General features: G+C 44.9%; 1 protein-coding gene across 2 annotated transcripts in view; it reads right to left on the reverse strand.

Moving 5' to 3' along the window:
- The window catches only part of PHTF2 (putative homeodomain transcription factor 2), a 393,241-nt gene that overhangs the window by 132,045 nt on the left and 242,092 nt on the right, over nt 1-19,104 (reverse strand). For both annotated transcript variants that reach the window (XM_029615118.1, XM_029615117.1), the window contains exon 6: nt 2,289-2,447. The gene's annotated coding sequence lies outside the window, so the exon portion shown is untranslated. The remainder of the gene's footprint in view (nt 1-2,288; nt 2,448-19,104) is intronic.

A 19,104-nucleotide genomic window follows, 5' to 3' on the forward strand; every position in this document is an offset into this window, starting at 1 on the left:
CCATCAAGTCTAGTATCCTGTTTACCACAGTGGCCAATCCAAGTCACAAGTACCTGGCAAGAACCTAAACATTAAATAAATCTCAAGCTACTATTGCTTATTAATTAATAGCCACATGGGCTGTACATTGCTCCTAACATGTGACAGGGGCCGACCAATGGCACAGGTAGCCCCTGTGACATAGTAAGGGCAAAGGGCCATCAGCGCCATTTTGATTACCGGCAGCCATCAGCCCAAGTGCAGGTGATTGCTCCCGGACCGCCGCTGGACCACCAGGGACTTTTGACAAGTCTTTGGTAAGTCCTGGGGGGGTGGGCAGGAGGGGGGGGGTTTGTAGTTAATTAAATTTAAAGGGTTGGGATGGGAGTTTTTTTTCCCCACAGAAAGAGAATGATAAAAGTTTTCTGATCCGGGGAGTGGACCGAAATGGCCCTCCCCAGACCTGAAAACCAAAATGGGACAAAAAAAATGTTTATGCACTCCCCTAATTTGCTCCATAAGACGCACAGATGCCTGGGAACAGAGCCGATTCAGCACACTTTTTTTTTTAATTTCCCCCCCTCTGAATCCTAGGTGTGTCTTATGGAGCGAAAAATATGGTAATCCTACTCTGTTTCCTGTCTATTAACCATTATTAAGGTAGAGTTGCAGAAGTCCCCTGCTTATTCTTGGGATAAACAGCTCGGAATCTATCTACCCCTTGAGATTCTGCCAGGTACTTGTGAACTGGCTTGACCACTGTTGGAAACAGGATACTGGGCTTGATGGACCTTTGGTCTGACCCAGTATGGCAAGTCTTATGTTAGCTCCTCACAGACTCCCTCTCTCTGGCACACACATCCACCCTCACACATGCTCTCTCTCACACACACACACACTCAAAATCACCCTTACACACAGCCTTGCAGTCTCTCACACACACAACCTCTTCACACAGATTCACTCTCACTGGGGCCTGCTCCATCTTCGCTGCAAGTGGGATAGGCTCTGTTTACGGCACACCAGGACCTGTTCCATCTTTGCTGTGACTGAGATGGGCTCCGCTCGCATAATGCCGGGGTCTACACCATCTTTGCCACAAGTGGGATGGGCTCCACTCGTGGCCGCAGGAACCTGCCACCCTCTTTGCCACAAGCAGGATGGGCTCCACTCACGGCACGCCAGGGCCTGCTCCATTTTTGCTGCAAGCGGGTAGGGCTCCACTCAAGGCAACCCGGGTCCTGCTCCAAATTCTGCGCAAAAAATGGAAATTCTGCACAGGAGAGGAATTCTGCGCAAATTCTGTGGTCTCCAGTAGCACACAATTCCCTCAGAAGCAGATGCTATTGAAGGCGTTTAAGGTCAAGCGAGTGCCTGTAAAAAACTAAACTTCACAGTGAAGGCTTTATATTCCTATGAAAAAAAAATTTGAGCATATTAAATATTTCAGCAATGTCAAATGCAAAGACATGGTGCTTTAACTCGCTGGGTTAACAACAGGAAATGCTTAAACTTAGAGGTCATTATTGCTATTACAAACCTCAAAGCTTAAAAAAATTACATTACAGTGGAATTTTTAAAACTACCCGCACTGGTGTATAGTAGGTGGGTACTTTTTACTTACGGAATTCACACTAATTTTCAAAATGAAGCGCCTCAAAGGATTTGCATGAGGGGTAGCATGACTCTGCAACTTAAGACTCAGTACTTCATTTCTGCACAAATGGAGATCCTTTGAGAATTTAAAACTGACAGTGGCTGATATTTGTTCAACTCAGGGACTTTTTCAAGATAAGTGGCTTAAACTTATTTGCAAACAAAAATTATAAAAATGATCGACACTTGTCTCATTGACCAATAAACCTACAAACCCTACAGCTTGCCACATAGTGCATAAAATATTTTATTTTGCACATTTGGTGCTACAGGATGGTCATTTTTAAGATATTTCATCTCAATATTATTATAGTGTGGGAATTTCTTTGTATTCATTATCATTTTCCACATTTGAGGTTCATTTCTAATGTACTGAAAAAAAATTCTAAAAGACCAAGTTCACAGATAAAGCACTGCTTTATCCATAGTAATAGCTTTGAAAATTGCCCTCTCTAATTAAGAAACCATTTTAAAATTGTCATGATGAACATTCTATTTACACTTAAAAACAATAAAATAGATCTCCGGAGTAAAAACAACTGGATTTTGGACATTCATTTGTAACCACTCCAATGAGATTGATAATACTTTTGAATGGTGACACAAAATTTGAAGTATCTGACTTTATCCATACTTATTCCCCTGAGCGGTACCTTGTAGGAGATATAAGAGCAGCAGCCAAAAGAAGATGACCTTCGATGTTACTTGTAGCCACCATCTGAAGAAGAAAGGGAAGAAAACCACTCGTACAATTCCCTTTCTTGTCAAAGAAGTCCAAGGGCTCTCAGGTTTTGCTTTTGCAAACGCAGATCCTAAAGACAAGGATACAAGAATTTCATTTTAGTGTCCCTTGGCAAAAATGAGTGACTGAATACCACTACTATTGCAGAATACTTTAAGATGGTTATAACATGAGGACTACAAGAGAGAGGCAGTTACAGTACATTACAGAAAAGTTTAAATTATTTTCTACACATCCTTTTTGTACGTGTAAATTTAATTCTAATTTGATTGTAATCCGCCTTGAAGACACTCTTGGAAAAAAGGATGAATATAAAATATAAAAAACATAAAAATACATACATACATACAACTTCATTAAATAGAATGGTTATCCAATGATGATGATTAGGATAACCTTTCAAAACCGTGTAGGCCTCTCCTCCAGAGGAAGATGCGAGGCATGTCTCCATTGCTCATATAATGTATCATTTTGGATAAGTCTGATCTTGGTCAAATAAAAAGTATCACAACCTGTAAAGTGTTCAGTGTTCTCCAGGAGAAATATGGCTGTGAGAACTCTGCAGGCCAATCTCATTGCAATATTACATTATATTCCTTTGCAACAGACATTTCAGTAGAATATGACTAAGGGCTTCATCCAAATTTATTTATTTATTTAAAAGTTTTTCTATACCGTCATTAAGTTATTTACCATCATAACGGTTTACAATAGGGCATGAATAGTAAAAAAATAAAATAGCTAAAAACTTTACAAAGGAGGTGCCATTAATAATCAGTAACAATTGAATTGTTATAAACTATTTGATTTCTGATGTAAGGTATCCATTGGTACCCGTCTCTTGGATGGGTACATGTGGTTTATTGTTATTTACACTTATATTAGTAAAATATAACTGATGTGCCTGAGGTTCTGAAATTGTGTTAGTAATGAAAGTATGTAAACAAATGAGTTTTCGGTTGTCTCATTTTATTCAATCTGACTACTTCAACTTGCTCCCTGCAGGTCTCCCTTCTTCATATATATAACTTCATACTTGCTAACTCCACTCCTCCCCATCCTTTCTTACTTTTGTATCAACTTCATTGACTTCTCCTCTCTCTCTCTGCTTCATTCAAGTTAATGTGTTCCACCTTTTCTGCTTTGCATTTTAGTTTCCAGCATATACTGTATGTTCCTATCCACGCTCTTCATTAATCTAAGTGCTGCTCTTATCTGCTCCTAATCATTTTATGTAAGCTCTGCTCCTCATACACATTGGACTATTCTTCCACTGTCCCCTCACTCTGTTCTTAACATCCCTTTCTTCAAAAGACTGAATCATGTTCATCTTCTACCCCAAATGCTTGCACTAACCTCTGCTTGCCATGTTTGTTTATTTTTTATTTTATTTCACAAAAGCATAACTGGATTGACTTTACATACGGCTTAACTATTGCTAGGGCTTCAGATTATTCTTGTCTAATCTATTTACTCTGAAATGCACTTTTATTAACAGTACTTAGAACTATACATGAAAAATTAATGAATTAAATTCCTGCTGGGCATGTACTATAGAAATATTACACATAGTGTTTATTTATTTATTTATACATACATTTTTATATACCAACATTAGATCAGTGATGTCACATCGGTTTACAGATAACGGAAATTAAATAAGCTGGGGGGTACTTATTTCTTACAGTGAAATGTATTTTTAGCAAAGCAACTTAATGAAACTTAAATTCTTGCATATTTCTAACGAGGCAACATGATAAAAAATATAATAAATATAAGTTGATACAAATCTCTTCTAATGTAACTTAATGAGACTTGAGTTCTTATAACGAAAAGTAATGTACATAATCAGCATGCGACATGGGACTTGGAAGCAGAAAAATGTGTGCAACAAGGGTCAGACGGGAATAAGGTGCTAAAAAGAAAGGTGGTGGTGGGGGGGAGGGATAGGATCATTGGGGGAAGGCTTGTCGGAAGACCCAGGTTTTTAGGTGTTTTTTGAAGAGCTGTGTTGAGGGTTTAGATCTTAGTTGTGCTGGAAGGTTGTTCCAAAGTGAGGGTCTGGCGATGGACAGTGCGCGTTCTCTTGCTATGGTAAGATGTGCTTCTTTTGGGGTGGGGATGTGGAGAAGACCAGTGTTAGAGGTTTGGAGGTTTCGTTGCGGTGTGTGGTATCGTAGGGGCGTGCTTAACCAATTCAATTTGTCGTTATGGAGTGACTTATGGATGAGTGATAGGACTTTGTGTTGTGTTCGGAAGATGATGGGTAGCCAGTGGAGGTCCTTGAGGATGGGAGTGATGTGGTCTGATTTCTGTTTGTGAGGGATCTGGTTGCTACATTTTGTAGTAATTGCAGCGGTCTGATTGTGACGGCAGGGAGGCCGAGCAGAAGGGAGTTGCAGTAGTCAACCTTTGAGAATAGTAAGGTCTGGAGGACGGTTCTGTAGTCATGTGGGAAGAGGAGCGGTTTGAGTCTAAACGTTAACTAACATGAGGTACATAGGAGTTTATTGTCTAACCACACAGCTTGTTTGAAAAAAATGCTTTACTGAGCAAATACTCATTGGGACTCAAAATTTAAATCTGATTTATAACACTAAGACAGGGAATTTCAGATTAGTTATTAATTAGTAGGAGATAGTAAATTATATTAGCAACATCAACATCTTATGTATAAATGTTAATATATAATCCATCACAGACTTTTTTTTTTTTTTTTACTGAAGAGAGCTTTCATTTATCTTGATCAAAGCAGTTCCCAGTAATTTGTATAACAAAGTTTCCTCAAGTATCTTTTTATACAATTTCTTTACAACTGACAATAGTTTGCATTTGCAGATTCAGTACTCTAATGATGTACTGAACTAGGGCTTCAAGATAACCTATGCTTAAAACTCATGTTCTAGGCTTGCATAAATTAAGCAAAAGTAAGCACCTAATTATTAAAAACACCCAACTTCTGAAAACATTTACATTGGCAAGATGACTCTAAAACCCTGAATCCAAAGAATTTATCAAAGGATTACAAGAAGATAAACTAATGATATTTATTTTATTTATTTATTTGTTTTTATATACCGACATTCACCCAGGGGTATCACATCGGTTTACATAATATTTAGTGAGATAGTGTGATAACAGGTCATACTATCTTTACATTGAGACATTGTAAAATTACAGCCAAGTAAAGTTTTATAACTTATAAAATTATTACATTGTAAAATAAAGGCAATTTATCTTAACAATATAACAGCTAACGTTGATTTGACTATTGAGAGATCTCATTATGGGTTATGTGCGGGGTTAGAGATCTGTTTGGTATTGGTTGTTGGGGATGACATGGGGTTAACGGTTAGCTGGGTAGGCTTTTTGGAATAGCCATGTTTTTAGTGATTTCTTGAAGTTCTGTGATGAGGGTTCCATTCTGAGATTTGCTGGTAGTTTGTTCCATAGTGCGGGGCCAGCTATTGAAATTGCTCGATCTCGCACTGAGGCGAGGTGGGCCTGTTTGCTGGATGGGATGGAAAGTAATCCGGTGTTATTGGATCGTAGGTTTCTTTGGGAGGTGTATGGATGAAGGGTGTCCCTTAGCCAGTCTGTCTTTTCGTTGTTGAGGGACTTGTGCAATAGGGTAAGGGCTTTATATTGTATTCTTTGTGTTATGGGGAGCCAGTGGAGGTCTTTTAGTATGGGGGTGATGTGTGTGGAGCGCTTGCTGTTTGTGAGGGATCTGGCTGCCGCATTTTGTAGTTGTTGGAGGGGCTTGAGGGTGGAGGTTGGGAGCCCAAGGAGGATGGAGTTGCAATAGTCGAGTTTGGAGAAAATGAGGGCTTGGAGTACTGATCGATAATCTTGAATGAGTAGTAGTGGTTTGATTTTTTTGAGGACTTGTAGTTTGAAGTAGCCTTCTTTTATTATGGTGTTGACGTAGGTTTTCAAGTTGAGCTGGGAGTCTAAGGTGACGCCTAGGCTTCTTGCAGTTGTAACAAGATGGCTCATGCTTTGCATGGAGGGGCCGTCTTGAATATTCCATGCTGGGGGTTTGTTAAAAATGTGTAAGATTTTTGTTTTTGCGTGGTTAAGGGTGAATGCTATTTGGGATAAAAGTTTTTGTATTTGGGTAAGGATGGAGCTCCATTGTAGAAGGGAGCTCTGTACGTTTTCTTTCGTAGGGATAAGGATCTGGACACCATCGGCATAGACAAAGTATTGGAGGCCCAGCCAGATATCCTGTATTTTAAAAAAATGTGGCATAAACAGATTACAAAAATTTGTATTTCTTCCTCGGCATTCTTAATTTGCTATGGAGCTCATCAGGGAGCCTTGTGCTTCTTAAGCAATTTTGTGATCATTCTCTCACCTTATGCTGATCCTAAGAAAAGCTGACAATGTCAGAGAAATACATAGAATATTTTACCCACTATGTCTATGTGAGAAGCATTTTATGGTTCTCAAGACCGAAAGTATTTCTTTAAGCCCAATCATGATAATAAAAAAATATGCTTCATAACAGACTATAGATTCTTTTCAATAATTGAAAACAAATTAATCAGGTTAGAAAATCTAAGGCTATAATACAGCAGTTGCTAACAAATGTATTATGTGCTTACAACTGAAAATAGAAATTCCTCCTGTCAAAGATAGGGTATGATGTACATTGTTAATAGAATGGAAAATTCTATGTGCACATTAAGACAGCAACTTTTTAAAAGCTGCGTGGGTGCATGTGTATGCGCGTATGTTGGCTCATGTCCAGAGACACGTCCATTTTATAACATACACGTGTATATGCAAACACATTATAAAATAGGCTGAACACGCGTTCATGTGAGCACAATTTTATTTAGATGTGTGCATGTGCATGGAAATCCTGTGTTTATCATGCAAGTCGGGGAAATTTTATAAGGGTCACGGGAAGCCATTCCCAGTTGTTCATGGGAAATTGAAGAAATAATTGGTGGGGAGTTGAAAGCACCAATCATATGCTTGTTTTTCTAGGAATCTGTCACCTTTTAGGTATTGTTGTGGATTAGTTGGATTTTGGGGTGTTTTTTTGTTTTTGTAATTTTTGACCCAGCGTTTTCCTCATGCTCCTTTGTACTTCCAGCACATTTGGAACTAGAGCTAGGATCTGGTGCCATGAACCTTCCTTTGCAACTACCTGGGGGGGTTTTCCCTTATTTTATATCTGCCCCAATCCCTTGACTAACCTAGTCTGGTCGTTGCAGAGATAGTCCTGGGCTGGAGGCCATGTCCCCAGGCTCCTCCTAGAACCCTGCAATCATGGGCTTTGAATCCTGCCATCAGGTGTCACATTAACCCTTAAATGATCATGATTCTTCAGTCGACCTAGAGATTGGAACACCTGATGTGGTAATCAAACCTGGAGCCTCCTGCTTGGCTGTGCACATTTACCACCTGAGCCACTGGGCCAGCCCTTGTCATCTTAAGATAGCAGGTGCCTTGTTTGTTTAAATGAGAGATCTTTTTTTATAAACATATTGTTTTACAGATAGATTTTATAAGCCCAGCACATACCAAAAGCGGGAGATACGCGCACAAGTTGGGCTGACATGCCCTGCATGGATTTTATAAGCTGCCCATGGATGTGAATATCTCTGTATAAGTTACTCAGCAGAGGTTGGAGGCATGCGTTGTCAGAACAATTTGGTGAAGAATACACCTAATATCAGATTGGCATAGGAGAGCCACCAAAATACAATGTCTCTAAGCTTTTCCATGATACAGATAGAAACATAGAAATGACGGCAAAAGAAGACCAAACGGTCCATCCAGTCTGCCCAGCAAGTTTCGCACTTTTTTTTTCTCTCTCATACTTATCTGTTACTCTTGGCTCTTAGTAACCTTTTGGCTCTATTTCCCTTCCACCCCCACCATTAATGAGAGAGCAGTATTGGAACTGCATCTAAGTGAAATATCTAGCTTAATTAGTTAGGGGTAGTAACCGCCGCAATAAGCAAGCTACACCCATGCTTATTTGTTTACCCAGACTAAATAATCCAGTCCTTGTTGGTTGTGGTCTGTATATAGATCCACTTTTCTTTTTCATTCCCCCTGCCGTTGAAGCAGAGAGCTATGTTGGATATGCTTGAAATATCAGTCTTCCTCCCCTACCATTGAAGCAGATAGCTATGCATTGAAAGTGAAGTATCAGGCTTATTTGGTTTGGGGTAGTAGCCCCTGTAACAAGCAAGCTACTCCCCGCTTTTTTGTGAATGCAAATCCTTTTTTCCACATTTCCTCTTGCCGTTGAAGCTTAGAGCAATGTTGGAGTCACATTAAACGTGTGTATGTTTATTGAATAAGGGTATTATCTCCAGGTAGTAGCCGTCATTCCCGTGAGCCACCCACTCTTCATTCACATCCTCTAGACTTTATGGATCCACAGTGTTTATCCCACGCCCCTTTGACGTCCTTCACAGTTCTGGTCTTCACCACTTCCTCTGGAAGGGCATTCCAGACATCCACCACCCTCTCCGTGAAGAAATACTTCCTGACATTGGTTCTGAGTCTTCCTCCCTGGAGCTTCAAATCATGACCCCTGGTTCTGCTGATTTTTTTCCCGACGGAAAAGGTTTGTTGTTGTCTTTGGATCATTAAAACCTTTCAAGTATCTGAAAGTCTGTATCATATCACCTCTGCTCCTCCTTTCCTCCAGGGTGTACATATTTAGATTCTTCAATCTCTCCTCATAAGTTATTTGATGAAGACCATCCACTTTTTTGGTCGCCCTTCTCTGGACCGCCTCCATCTTGTCTCTGTCTCTTTGGAGATATGGTCTCCAGAACTGAACACAATACTCCAGGTGAGGCCTCACCAAGGACCTGTACAAGGGGATAATCACTTCCCTTTTCTTACTCGATATTCCTCTCTCTATGCAGCCCATCATTCTTCTGGCTTTAGCAATCGCCTTGTCACATTGTTTCGCCGACTTCAGATTATTAGACACTATCACCCCAAGGTCTCTCTCCTGCTCTGTGCACATCAGCCTTTCTTCCCCCATCGAATACAGTTCATTCGGATTTCCACTCCCCATATGCATGACTCTGCACTTCTTGGCATTGAATCTCAGCTGCCATATCTTCGACCACTCTTCCAGCTTCCTTAAATCCCGTCTCATTCTCTCCACTCCTTCTGGCATGTTCACTCTGTTGCAGATCTTAGTGTCATCCGCAAAAAGACAAACCTTACCTTCTATCCCATCCGCAATGTCGCTCACAAAGATATTGAACAGGACTGGTCCCAACACCGATCCTTGTGGTACACCACTTAAAACCGCTCTCTCTTCAGAGAGAGTTCCATTTACCATCACACATTGTCTTCTGTCCGTCAACCAGTTTGCAATCCAGGCCACCACCTCGGCACTCACTCCTAAGCTTCTCATTTTATTCACCAGTCTCCTGTGCAGGACAGTGTCAAAAGCTTTGCTAAAATCCAAGTAGATGACATTGAGTGCTCTTCCTTGATCCAATTCCTTGGTTACCCAGTCAAAAAAGCCGATCAGATTAGTCTGACAGGATCTTCCCCTGGTGAATCCATGCTGCCTCTAGTCCAACAATTCTCCCAACTATAGATAGTTCACTTTTCTCTCTTTCAATAGTGACTCCATTACTTTTCCCACCACCGAAGTGAGGCTAACTGGTCTGTAGTTACCAGCCTCTTCTCTGTTCCCACTCTTGTGAAGCGGGACCACCACAGCTCTCCTCCAATCACTCAGCACCACTCCCGTTTCTAGGGATCTATTGAACAGGTCACACAGTAGACCCGCCAGCACATCTCTGAGCTCTCTCAGTATCCTGGGGTGAAATTCATCAGGCCCCATGGCTTTGTCCACTCAGTTTCTCCAGCTCTTCCCATACATTTTCTACTGTAAATGGCGTTACATCTACTCCACTCCCCTCCAGTTTCTTGTTAACTAGTGATGGTCCTTCTCCAGGGTCCTCTTTAGTGAACACAGAACTGAAGTATTCGTTTAATATTTCTGCCATTTCTTCGTCTCTCTCCACACATTGATCTTTCTACCTTTCAATTTCGCTATACCACTTTGAACTTTTCTCTTTTCACTGATGTATCTGAAAAATGTTTTGTCACCTCTCTTTACCTCCTTGGCAATCCTCTCTTCCGCTTGACTTTTTGCCGTCTTGATTAATTTCTTCGTCTCCCTCAGTTCTACCAGATATTCTTCTTTGTGCTCCTCCCTTTAGGATCTTTTATATTTCTTGAACGCTGTTCTTTTAGCCTTTATTTTGCCAGCCACCTCCTTTGAGAACCAGATAGGTTTCATTTTTCTTTTGCTTTTCTTTTCTAACATATAGATTAGTTGCCTTGGTAATTGCTCCTTTTAGATTGGTCCACTGTTGGATCCACATCTCTCTCGTTCTCCCAGCCTTTTAGTTCTTCCTCCAGGTACTTCCCCATTTCATCAAAGTCCGTGTTTTTGAACTGCTAAACTTGGGTCTTCGTGCTTCTTTTCCATATCCTTTTTGTGATATTAAACCATACCGTTTGATGATCACTGGTGCTGAGGTATGCGCCCACCTGGACTTCAGAGACATTATCTCCATTAGTGAGCACTAAGTCGAGTATAGCTCCTTCTCTCGTGGGTTCCATTACCATTTGTTTGAACAAAGCTACTTGCAGGGCATCCACTATTTCTCTACTATTATTAGATTCTGCAGATGGGATTCTCCAGTCTACATCTGGCATATTAAAGTCTCCAACGATCACCACTTCTCCCTTCTTTCCTATCTTTTGGATGTCTTCAACCAGATCTCTGTCCAGCTCTTCCTTTTGGTTTGGAGGCTTGTAAACCACTCCAATAAAAATGGATGCCCCATCTTCTTTTAGGTCGGCCCATATAGCTTCTTCATTTCCCCATCTTCTTTGCAGCTCAGAAGCTTGGATATTGTTTCTGACATAAAGAGCCACTCCTCCCCCTTTCCTATCCTCTCTGTCCTTCCTTAACAAGTTGTAGCCCGGTATGGCCATATCCCAATCATGAGGTTCCGTGAACCATGTCTCCGTGACAGCAACAATGTCGAAGTCTGCCTCCACCATTTGGGCTTGCAGATCTGGGATTTTATTGCCCAAACTACGGGTATTTGTGCTCATAGCTTTCTAGCTTTTCTCTTTCAGCTCACTGCTATTCCTGGACTCCTTTTGTGACTTTAGTTGAGTTTTGTTATTCACTTCACTTTCCCATTGCAATTGTGCAAGGGAAAGGATTATTGCCTCTGACGACAGATTCGTCCATCTCAATGAGCTTTTTCCTTTGGTTACTGATCTGGAATTTTTGTATGCATTGGGTTTCTTCTCTCTTCTCAGTTAACACTTCAATCTTTTTCTCAAGAACTTCTTCAGTATTTAATACAGAGAAGGCATTTTGTACTTGAACTTGAAACAGTGTGTGACCCCGCATCACAGGTCTAATTCTACCGGAGCCCACTGTAATCCTGTTTTTTTGAGTCCTTTAATGCCCTGTGTGAGTGTGTGTGTGTGGGGGGGGGGGGGGATTGAACTTGTGGGCTGCACAGCTGTAAAGAATGGGTGTCTGTGGGTCACAGGTCTTGTCCTACCTGAGCCCACTGTGTATCTCTTTTTTCTTGACTCTTGGTTTTTTTGTGGTAATGGGAAATTAATTCCTGAATATTGAAAAGTGGGTGAGACTTTCTCTATTGAAGCTAATTCTGCTTTAACATCATCCAGCTCCTTTTTCAAGGAAGAGAGTTCTGCACAAATGGGGCAAGCCATCAGTCCTTGAGTGAGTGGCTTGATTCCACTGAGACTTTAAAACCCATTGGGCTTGTCTCATGTGGACACATGATTGATGCATATGTTCACATGAGCCTTCATATGTTTCCCTTCTTGGATAATTGGCCGATCAAGAGCATAACTCAGGCAGGGACCAAAGAGAACATGTGCAATACAATGGGCCGGATTTTAAAAGGATTTACGCGAGTAACCGGGCTTACGCGCGCGGGCCTATTTTAAAAAGGCCTGGCGATGCGCATAAAGCCCCAGGACGCGTGTAAGTCCCGGGGCTTTACAAAAGGGGTGGTCTGGGGGCGGGGCCAGAGGCCTCCAAAAGAGAAGCCATTGCCGCTGTTGGAGGATCCCGTGCTGGCAGGCTGCCGGCGCGCGCAAAAGGTAAAATAAAAATTTTGAGGAGGTTAGAGTAGGGCTAGGGGGAGGAAAGGTTAGGGGAAGGGGTGGGAAGGTCAGGTTAGGGGGAAGGAAAGGGGGAAGGCTGCGTGGCTTGGCGTGTGCAAGGTGCACAAGTGTGCACCCCCTTGCGCACGCAAGTTATAAAATTGGGTGTACATGTGTGCGCGCCGGGTAGCACGCACACCTTTTTAAAATCTATCCCAATGTGTGTACTAGACTTTCTAAGGTTGATCATAAATTACTCAAAGTCCAATTTAAGTCCAATGCATTGATTGAAACTGATTAAGGTTCTGCTGGATATGAGTTGGGAAAAAGTCTTTCTCCTTGTCAAAAGGATCACAAAATTGGTGTCCATGATAAAGGCAGTTTTTCAGAGTTGGACGATGCCTGTCTGGGATATTTTGAGAATGTTGGGTCATATAGCTTCAATATTTGATGTAACCCACATGGCATGGAGAAAAGCAAGTTTGCTTACCGTAAACGGTGTTTCCGTAGATAGCAGGATGAATTAGCCATGCTGTATGGGAACTGTCAATCAGGGCCCAGGAGGCGGAGCTTTTAGTAGAGTTAAGATCTTTTTGATCCTCTGCGGCTGCGCGTGGGTTCCCGCGCAGCATCAACTGTTCTCCTCAGTCTGTAATTAAGCTTGAGCGTAGCGGGAAAAAAACCCCATGACTGACAGGGAGGTGGGCGGGTCAGCATGGCTAATTCATCCTGCTATCTACGGAAACACCGTTTACGGTAAGCAAACTTGCTTTTTCCCGTCGATAGCAGGGCTGAATTAGCCATGCTGTATGGGAGTCCAAAGCTCCCGTAAACATTGTCAAATGGTTTGTAAGTAGTGTAATAGCGTGTCAGTCGTGGCCATTACTTAGACATGGTGTGTAGTATCGAGTGCCCTAGTATGGCATCTCCCGCCGACAGCTTATCTATGCAATAGTGGGATGTGAAGGTATGCAGTGAGGACCACGTGGCTGCTTTACAGATATCCGCTGGTTGAACGTTCTGAAGATGAGCCAACGATGTGGCCATTGCTCTCACTTGATGGGCGTTCGGCGTTGAAGAAAGTGGCAACCCCTTTTCTGCATAGCAGTATCTGATGCATTGCGCAATCCAACTAGAGATGGTGCGTTTCGCTACTGGTAGGCCAGGAGCGTTAGGGTTAAATGAGAGGAACAGTTGCGAAGATCTACTGAGGGAGTGTGTCCTTCTTTTATAGTATGCTAACGCCCTTTTGCAATCTAGGGTGTGCAGTAACCGTTCTCTCTCATTCGAATGAGGTTTTGGAAAGAAAATCGGCAAGTTAATGGATTGATTGAGGTGGAAGGCAGACACTACCTTTGGAAGGAATGAAGGATGAGTTCGTAGAACGACCTTATCATGATGAAACTGTAGGTACGGTTCGTAGTGCACTAGTGCTTGTAGTTCACTCACCCTACGGGCAGATGTTATCGCCACTAGGAAAACTGTCTTCCACGTTAGGTACTTTATGTGTGCGGATTCCATGGGTTCGAATGGAAATAGCATCAGCTGTTCCAGCAGTAAGTTTAGATTCCATGGAAACAGTGGCTTAGACACTGGTGGTCGTAAATGTAGGAGACCCCTGAAGAATCGAGATAGAAGCGGATGTTCTGCCACAGAGTGATTATCTAGAGGCCTATGATACGCTGCAATAGCGCTAAGATGGACCCGGATCGAGGAGGTGGCCAGTCCCGATTCATAGAGTGAGTGTAAATAGTCTAGTAAGGCAGTGGGGGAGCAGTCGATTGGCGAAATGTTGCGCACCCCACACCAGGTAGAGTAGCGCTTCCATTTGAAGGAGTAACTTCTTCTGGTGGATGGTTTCCTGGACTCGAGAAGAATAGTTTGTACCGTGTGGGAAACCCCCTGTTCTGTCAATAGTGCCCGCTCAATCTCCACGCAGTCAGATGGAGGGATGATAGAAGCGGGTGGATGAGAAGGCCGTCGTCTTGCAAGAGAAGGTCCGGACGGTCCGGGAAGCGGATCGGCTGTTCTACCGACAGACGTAGGAGGTAACTGTACCACGGTTGACGCGGCCCGGCTGGAGCTATGAGAATGAGCTGACTGCCGTCTGCGATGCATTTTTGTAACGTTTTCGTGATTAATGGAATCGGTGGAAAGGCGTACATGAGCGTTGTGTTCCAGGGAATCAGGAAGGCGTCCTGCGCCACTCTGTGTTGACTGGGTCGGATGGAACAAAATTGAGGAAGTTGAGTGTTGGCTTCCGTGGCAAACAGATCTATTGTCGGTGTTCCCCAACTGGTGAAAATGTCCTGTAGGACCTCGGGATTGAGTTTCCACTCGTGTGGGTGAAATATTCGACTCAGTCTGTCCGCTCTTGTGTTTGCAATTCCCGGCAGGTAAGAGGCCTGCAGGTGAATGGAGTGTTTGTGGGCGTGAGCAAAAAGCTGCAGTGCCTCCTTGCAGAGGGACCAGGAACCTGACCCGCCTTGTTTGTTGATATAGAACATGGCTACTTGATTGTCCGTGTATATCATGACCCTCCGGCCCCGGAGGTAAGTCTGAAAGGTGAGTAGGGCGTTTCGAATTGCTCTGAGCTCCAACAGATTGATTTGTAGCTGTTGTTCGTCGTGCGACCAGAGGCCTTGTGTCTCTAGGGAGTCCAGGTGAGCTCCCCAGCCCCTCCGTGAGGCATCCGTCGTAAGGACTGCATTGTGTGGCGGCGGGTTGAATGGCGCCCCCTTGGTCATAACTGGCGTTTTGAGCCACCATGCAATGTCCTGTCTCATCTGGGCAGTTATAACTACCCGTGTGTGTAACGGTTGAGTGTGTTGAGTCCACTGACGTTTCAGGCCCCACTGTAGGCGTCGCATGTGGAGTCTCGTGTTGGGGACTGTGAAATTCGCCGCCGCCAAATGACCCAGCAAACGGAGCACCGTTCGAGCCGTAGACGTTTGCATGCGCTGTAGTGTTAAGAGCAGGGAGTAGATGATTAGTCTCCTGTCCTCTGGAAGGAATGCTCGGGCCCGACTCGTGTCGAGACGTGCCCCAATGAACTGCAGAATCTGTGCGGGTTGTAACTTGGATTTTGGGTAATTGATGATCAAACCCAAGTGTTGCAGACAGGTTATTGCAGTGTTGAGGTGCGATTCCAGAAGCATCGGATCCGATGCTACTAATAGCCAATCGTCCAGGTAAGGGAATATTGTTAGACCCTGTAAGCGAAGATAAGCCACCACTACCACCATGCACTTGGTGAACACCCTGGGTGCTGCCGACAGTCCAAAGGGTAGTACTCTGTATTGGTAGTGTTGGTTGCGATACTGGAAACACAGGTATTGCCAACACGAACTGTGGATTGGGATATGGGTATACGCATCCTTGAGGTCTATTGAACACATCCAATCCCGGTGCTGAAGTAAGGGGAGGATGGATTTCAGGGACACCATCTTGAATTTTTCTCGGACTAGGTGCTTGTTGAGTTCCCGTAGGTCTAGAATGGGACGTGTGCCCCCCGATTTCTTTGGGATGAGGAAATATGGGGAATAAAACCCCTGGCCCTGTTCGTTTTGAGGAATCTGGCGAATTGCTTTTTGATGAAGTAATGTGGTCAATTCTTGGGCCAATGGGGTTTGACAAGGGTTTCCTTTTTTCGGGGGAAAGTGAGGAACACTGGGTTTGGAGAGGAAGTGTAAGTGATATCCCTCCTGAATTATGTCCAGAACCCACTGATCTGTCGTAATGGCTTTCCACGCATCGCAACACGCTGTCACCCTGCCCGGGGGATGTTCCGGTAGGGATGGAGGTAGAGGTGGCAATGGAGTCAAAAAGACGGAGTCGTTTTACTTGGGATTGCCGTCTGTTGCTGCTGCTGTGGTTGTCGTTGCGTTCGAGGTTTCCCTCTTCTCTGTTGTTGTTGAGGCGCATTGTTATGCGTTTGCCTTTGATAAGGGGTGAAAGGTTGAGGTCTGAAGGTTTGATACGACCTATACGGCCGTCTATTGTACGGTTGCCGGCGTGCTGAAAAATATCATTTCGGAGGCTGCGGAGCCGCCAGCGATTGGACCGCCAGCGCCTGATCCTTAAGTTTGCTTACTGTGTCATGCAACCTATCGCCGAACAGGTTGTCCCCTGAGCAAGGTAAATTTGCCAGCTTTTCATGTAGATCTTCTCTAATGGCACTAGCCTTGAGCCAGGCCAGACGTCTGGCTGAGATTGCCATAGCGGAAGCTCTTGTAGAAGTCTCAAACCCCTCATACACCGCTCGTAACATATGCCGTGTACATTCCTCCATATCCGTAATCGGAGACTGAACCGCTTGTCCCCCTGCCGTAAACATGCCCTTGGTGGCTTGCAGACACTCATACAAATATTGCACCATGTAGAAATGGTGATGATTAATTCGGGCTGTAAGCATCGCGTTTTGGTACATCCGTCTCGCAAAATCGTCGAGACACTTATTATCCTTTCCAGGCGGAGCCGAAGAGTGCGACTTCGCCTTTCGAAACTTTTGGAGTGCGGACTCTACCACTACCGATTCATGTGGTAGCTGTGGCATGGAATACAAGGATGGCTTCTGTAGCTTAAATTTTAAGTCAGTTTTTCTGGATACTGCTGACAGTGTATAGGGGGTGTCCCATGACTTTTGTAGAACTCCATGCAACACTGAATGTGGTGGTAAGGCGGACGGTTCCCCCGGAGCATCGAAGATCTTTAACAAACCAAACGTTTCCGCCCTTGGTTCCGGTAATTTCTGGACCTCGAGCTTCAAGATGTTACCCATTTTGTCCACAAATTTCGGGTATGTGAGATCCTCCGGAGGAGAGTACGGTTCCGCCGGCTGGTCCGGTGGGTCTGAGGGGTAGCCCATCGAGGACGCCGGTGAAGAGTGTGGTGATATGGACTCCGTTTGGTGGGACGGCGAGTCTGCATACCGTGGTGGAGAGGGAGCAATAGAGGCCGGTTTACTCAGTGGCGTTTGTGGTGAGGTGCGTGTCGACTTCTCCGGAGTAGTGGCCTCTGGAGGAAGGGTGTATGTGGACTGCAGGGATTCAAAAAACCCTGCCAGAGACTGAGTTAGGTCCCAGAACGCCTTAGAAGTGTGTTGTGGCATTGGCGGTGGTTGTGTCCCCGTAGGTGAGTGAAACGGAAGAGGACTAGCGACCTTCGTGTGCTCCGAATGAGTCTCCCAACTCGCCTCACTGTGACTCCTAGAATGTGCCGAGTCTACAGAGTTAGGGGATTGCGATGAGGAGATGGGAATCACCTTATGCGAAGAGGAAGCAGAACGATGGGAGCTACTCCTAACTTGAGATGATGAAGAGGAGGAAGATTTCCGATGGTGGCGATGCGTGCCTCTGTGTCTCTTTGCCTCGCCCTGATGTCCCTTCGGGGGGGGCGATGACGGCGAACGAGGATGGCCCCTCTTTCTGGAAGAGGACGCCTGGTCATCCTTTGTCTTGTGGCCTAAACCAGGCCGATCGGTGTACCTGCTCCGGTCTCGGGAGCTTTCACTTCCTGATTGGGAATATCTCGATCCATGGAGTGTGGTCGGTTTTGCGAGCGGTCGTGGCTCCTGAACCGTTAGATCGCTGATTTTACGCTTGTTATGGTCCGTTGCCTTAGTCGAGTCCGACTGCGGACCTTGCGCTTTCAGCTTTGATGTATCCCGCTGAGAAACCCCTTTTTTAGGTGGTTCTGACCGAGAGCCTGGGATCCCCCGGGACTCTGCTTTCTCGCCAGGTCGTTCTTGTGTCCGAGCCGGAGACGGCGCCGTGGACTTCGGCTTCAGTGCCGGCTCCATGCGTTTTGGCGTCCGCCCCGGTTCTCGGAGCTTCGGCGCCCGCCCCGGCTCCGGATGTTTCGGCGCCCGCCCCGGCTCCGGATGTTTCGGCGCCGGTCTCGGCGCCGAGTGTTTCGGCGCCGGTCTGAGATCCTTCGGCTCCGTTTGAGCCCGCGCCGTATTCGAGTCCGGCTCCGGTCGGCTCCCTGGCGCCCGGAGTGATTTCGGCGCCGTATGAGTCCTCGGTGCCGATTTGGAGGCACTAGGCCGGGATACTTTTCCCTGCGCCGACCCGGGTTCACCTTGTGCTTGTGGCTTTTTCGCCCCTACCGGCTTCGGACCTTTGGTCTTGGATAGCAACAAGGTTCTGACTGGAATCTCCTTTCCGGGTCTCTGGGAATCGGGTTCAGTCAATGTAAATTGTCCTTGTAACCCGTCGTCCCCTCCCTCGGAGTGACCAGGGCCCTGGCCCTCCGTTGCTCTGGGCCGTCTCTTTGCGTCCCTTACCTTCGGGGACTGAGGATCCCAGGAGGAAGCTCTCTTCGCCGTCGAAGTTTTAGATTCTGGCCTCGGCGAAGAGTGTGTCGTCGAAGTCTTCTCAGCAATTGCCAGCCAGCGATAGCTTCGATGACGACGAGCTCTCGGCGACATCCTGTCGCAGTGTTCGCAATCAGTTTGGGGATGCTCGCGCCCTAGGCACCGATAGCAGCGATCATGTCCATCCGTGATGGACATGATCTTGCCACAGGGGCAAGGCTTAAACCCCGACTGCGGTTTT

Source organism: Rhinatrema bivittatum, chromosome 9, assembly GCF_901001135.1.
Source record: "Rhinatrema bivittatum chromosome 9, aRhiBiv1.1, whole genome shotgun sequence".
Lineage (NCBI taxonomy): Eukaryota > Metazoa > Chordata > Amphibia > Gymnophiona > Rhinatrematidae > Rhinatrema > Rhinatrema bivittatum.